General features: G+C 37.7%; 1 non-coding gene across 1 annotated transcript; it reads left to right on the top strand.

The window, feature by feature from the left end:
* The first annotated feature begins 388 nt into the window (after positions 1-388).
* Positions 389-464, top strand: TRNAA-UGC (transfer RNA alanine (anticodon UGC)). Its single transcript has one exon. It is a non-coding gene; the product is annotated as a tRNA-Ala (tRNA).
* Positions 465-5283: the final 4819 nt, after the last annotated feature.

The following is a 5283-nucleotide window of genomic DNA, read 5'->3' as shown; positions in this document are numbered from 1 at the left end:
GTTTAACACTGCATTATCTCAAGTCCCAAAACAATATAATTGAAAAAAACACACTGAGAATGTATACTTACAAATTATCTTTGTAGTGATATGATTAAAATTAATAATAATATTACTAATATTTATCAGACATACCATTTTGCAATTAAATCATTTACTTCATAGTATCATTTAGAATCTGTTTATTGTTTATGAATAAATCATATGGATTATCACAGTTTGATGTAGTAATAAAAATATTTTGGTTATAATAAAACAATATAATCACTGTAGTGATTATATAGACATAGATTTTCATAGACTTTAATCTAACAGCATATATTCATTTTCTATAAAAAAAACTTGTTTCAATTAGCAGACATTTGATCGTATACAAAATGTCCATGGAGCCCTGGCCGGTTGGCTCAGCGGTAGAGCGTCGGCCTTGCGTGCGGAGGACCCGGGTTCGATTCCCGGCCAGGGCACACAGGAGAAGCGCCCATTTGCTTCTCCACCCCTCCGCCGCGCTTTCCTCTCTGTCTCTCTCTTCCCCTCCCGCAGCCAAGGCTCCATTGGAGCAAAAGATGGCCCGGGCGCTGGGGATGGCTCTGTGGCCTCTGCCCCAGGCGCTAGAGTGGCTCTGGTCGCAACATGGCGACGCCCAGGATGGGCAGAGCATCGCCCCCTGGGGGGCAGAGCGCCGCCCCTGGTGGGCGTTCCGGGTGGATCCCGGTCGGGCGCATGCGGGAGTCTGTCTGACTGTCTCTCCCTGTTTCCAGCTTCAGAAAAAAATGAAAAAAAAAAAAAAAAAAAAAAATGTCCATGGAGACATTTGATCCAAGCTGACCAATCTACCTAACCCCACTTACTATTATGAACTAGGCTACTGAAGCAAGAAGTGTTATTATTGGCATTATAGATACAATTATTTGACCAATAAAAACATTATAATACAGTCTATATATTAATCCTGTTAATCAAAAGTGTAAATAAACATTACGGGTTATTTGAACCCATTTTCTTTTTTTGTTGTTGTTTTTTGTTTTTTGAATTTTTTTTTTTTTAATGGGGCAACATCAATAAATCAGGATACATATATTCAAAGATAACATGTCCAGGTTATCTTGTCATTTAATTATGTTGCATACCCATCACCCAAAGTCAGATTGTCCTCTGTCACCTTCTATCTAGTTTTCTTTGTGCCCCTCCCCCTTTCTCTCTCTCTCTCCCCCCTCCCTCCGTAACCACCACACTCTTATCAATGTCTCTTAGTTTCCCTTTTATGTCCCACCTACATATGGAATAATGCAGTTCCTGGTTTTTTCTGATTAACTTATTTCACTTCGTATAATGTTATCAAGATCCCACCATTTTGCTGTAAATGATCCGATGTCATCATTTCTTATGGCTGAGTAGTATTCCATAGTGTATATGTGCCACATCTTCTTTATCCAGTCATCTATTGATGGGCTTTTTGGTTGTTTCTATGTCCTTGCCACTGTGAACAATGCTGCAATGAACATGGGGCTGCATGTGTCTTTACATATCAATGTTTCTGAGTTTTGGGGGTATATACCCAGTAGAGGGATTGCTGGGTCATAAGGTAGTTCTATTTTCAGTTTTTTGAGGAACCACCATACTTTCTTCCATAATGGTTGTACTACTTTACATTTGAACCCATTTTCTAAGCATGAATTTTTGTGACAGGACCACATTTCAAGAACATTTCGGTGTAGACTAAATGTTTTCATGGTAATTTTAGACAAAGTCAAATGCTGTTCATGGCTTTTTTGTATTGTAAAAAATAGTTTGGAACTTATATCTTACTTTAGTTCTAAATAACTATATAATACAAACTGTTTTTGCATATGTATGCTAAAACATGAATCATAATTACACTGGAAAATATATTTAAAATATATTTCTCTGTGTTTTTGTTATCACTGCTTAAGGACAGATAGCAAAAACTGAATTGTACACAATTTATTTCATTTTCATCTCATCTCTATTCAGCATCTTTAAGAACTGTCTCTACAATTCAAAAAGAACTAAAACCAGTCCAAATGGTTTTTTTAAATAATTTTAGAAAGACCTCCAAAACTTCAAGCTGAATTAAAACGAATTAAATATCAACTTCTAAGTTACATGATAAGATTAAATGTTTCCAAGTTGTCTTGGTAATTACATGACCATCTACCAGAACAATGATTTGCTGGAAGGACTAAAGTAACTCAATGTAAAGTTAAACTCATGGATAAGATTTATGACTGCAATGTTTACAGGACTGAAGCTGTAGGAAAAATATACATAAATTAAGGCCGGAGAGGTCAAATGCAAACTTTATTGTCCTCACTTTGTAGTAATTGTAGGTTGACTGTAGGAGAACTTCAAGGGATAGTACAGGAACCTAGAACTAGCAACAGTGTAATCTTAGCCTCAATGAGTAAAGGCCAGGAGAGATTATTGAAACCACTGAAACTGAAAAAAAGGGACAGAGTCTTTGTGGGGAAAACAGCTGTGTGAGGCTTGATCACTGGTTTCCAGCTGCAAGCACTTCGCATGATTAGTGCATGAACATGTGGCAGAAAGTCATGTGTGTGTCTCTATGGAAAAGTATGGGTGCTGTCCCTCGGGGGTGATTCTCCCAGCTCTGCCATCACTGTGAGGTGTGGTTCCCCAATTCTCTCAGCCACCTCTGTGAAGGGCACTTTTCTTAATTCCTTGTTTTCCACTGAGAAAAGTGCTTTTCCTTTGCTAATTCCCTCCCCATCATGCCAAGCCTCCAATACACAGCATCTTGATGCTTTCCAGCTCTACAGTTCCTCTACTGTCTTCCTAATTCCAGATTGGACCTGCGTGGCCTTGGCCACAAGCATTACAGTCTTGTAGAGCCTATAATGTCAATTTTACTGAAAGAACCAGAGACTTTCTATTAAAGAAACTGGGTTAACCTGGGGTCACCTCACAGAGAAGAAGAAATAAAAGAAGGCAACAAATATTCTCCCTTCCCACTATTCAGCTTTCTGCTTCGTTCCTCTTTGTTTAACCCCAACCAGAAGCTAGAAGAGATGCAAGACCTATTAATTCAACCCCTAAGACTGGTTCAGAGCAGTGAGTAGGGGAGGCAAGGTTACAGGGTGATTCTGGAATAACAAATAGAAAACATCCTATTTACTTATCCATAGAAATGACAATCTACCATTGTTTCCTATTTAGACAAATTCTAAACTAAAGAAAAGTATTTTTAAAATTTTTTAATTACAGTTTACATTCAATATAAGTTTGTATTAATTTCAGAAGTATAGCTTAGGGTCAGACAAGCAAACACTTTACATACTGGTTCCCTCGATATTTCAAATATTCACCTGGTACCACACATAGTTATTAAAATACTATTGACTATATTCACTGTGCTGTACTTCACAGCCCTGTAACTAGTTTATAACCACCAATTTGTATACATTTTATTTTTTTCATTGATTTGAAAGAGAGACAGAAAGTGTGAAGAAAACATCTATGTTAGGCTTGCCCTCTGGTTTCCCAGCTGCAAGCACTTTGCACAATTAGAGCATGAGCACAGGGCAGAAAGCCACATGTGTCTCTTTGAAAAGCTATGGTTGCTTTTTCCCTGAGTGGCAATTCTCCCAGATCACTTTACTGACACTGTGAAGTGCAGTTCCCCGATTTCCTCAGCCACACTGTTAGGGGTGGTGTTCCTGATCCCTTCTCCTCCATTGAGAAAAGTGAAAAGTGGTTTTCCTTTGTTCATACACTTGCCCTCTGTGTGAGCCTGCAATAATGGGTATGGCCTGATGCTTCCAGCTCCGCAGTTCCTCCACCATCTGTCCAAATCCAGTGTGAACCTGCCTGGCCTCGACCACTGGCATTACATCAAGGAAGGAAAAGAGAGAGAAGCATCAACTTGTTTCACTTAGTTGTTCCATTTCGTCGTGTACTCATTGACTGCTGTTTCTACTTTCCCTGACCAGGAATAGAACCTGCAACCTCTGGTGCTCCAGGATGACACTTTACTCACTTAGTTGCCCAGCCAGGGACTTACATACATTTTAAACCTTCACCTTTCGCTTTCAGCAAGGGGTCACTGGCTTGGCGGAGATCCGGATCAAAGTACATATGACAAAGCAATCAGTGAACAACTAAAGTGCCACAACAAATTCATGCTTCTCATCTCTTTCCGTTCCTGTCTGTCTGTCCCTGTCTATATCCTCTGTTTCCTCTCTCTGTGTCTCTCTTGCAAAAAAAAAAAACAACTTTTTTAATGCCTCATTTTACCCTTTGTGCTAACATAAAGAGCAAGCAATTAGCTATGCATTAAATATGAGTGTGTGTGTGGGGGGAGAGTATGTAATTATTTCTAAAACTATAATTATTTTTTTCAAATTTATTATAATCTACCTGTCCTTGTTTATATAAAACACAGTATAAGTATACCTTCTGAGAGGTGCAAACTGGATCCATGATTAATAATATTTCTTGAGGAATGGTTGAATGTCAATGAAGGGAACAACCAAGGAATATAAATATTTATTATTATTGCTTAGAGTGACTTGAAAATCTTGACAACTTGATAATAAGCAAAGGAAAAAAGATAAATAAATTAGTTTGTATAAAATGTATAGTAACTGAAATTATATTCTTTGGAACCTTGTCCTTCAAATTCCAAAACAATTCTAGACACGGATATTATGCACAGTGAAGACACTGTGGGATAGACATTCCTGAAAACTGTGTAAATACTCCCACCAATATAAGAGACAAGAAGAAAAATGGTGACAATCTGTGGAACAAAGAAAATTAGTTGTTAATTTATAAACTTGGAATATTGATTTTTTTCTGAAATATGTAGGACAGCGAGTGATGTGTGGCAGTGACTGACAAAAAAAAACCTAGCTGCTAATTTTAGAGCGACGTCTATACAGAATAAAAAATGAAATAGGCTAGAGATAAGTAGAAGATTATCAAGCTTAAGTATGTCAAGGGGAGACAGAAATGAGATGGAAAGAGCTTAACCACTGAAGTCAGTCTAACAAATGTCCATAGCAGGATTCTGGAAATTATTAGCTTTGAGACTGTGGGAAATAATATAGCTTCACAGCACCTCAGTTTTCACATTAAAAAAAATTAAAATTTCAAGTGTTATAAGTAAAAAGTTGGCGAAAATGCTTTTTTTTCCCCCTCTGAGCAAACTGTGAAGTATAGCATAATGTGTACTGCAACAAGAAAGAAGTTTACTTTTCTAAGGTACTGATTGTCTTCAAGATTACAATTCTTCTGACAGAATGG

Source organism: Saccopteryx leptura, chromosome 1, assembly GCF_036850995.1.
Source record: "Saccopteryx leptura isolate mSacLep1 chromosome 1, mSacLep1_pri_phased_curated, whole genome shotgun sequence".
Lineage (NCBI taxonomy): Eukaryota > Metazoa > Chordata > Mammalia > Chiroptera > Emballonuridae > Saccopteryx > Saccopteryx leptura.
The sequence above is the reverse complement of the archived record's forward strand: the minus strand, read 5'-3'. Positions and strand labels throughout refer to the sequence as shown.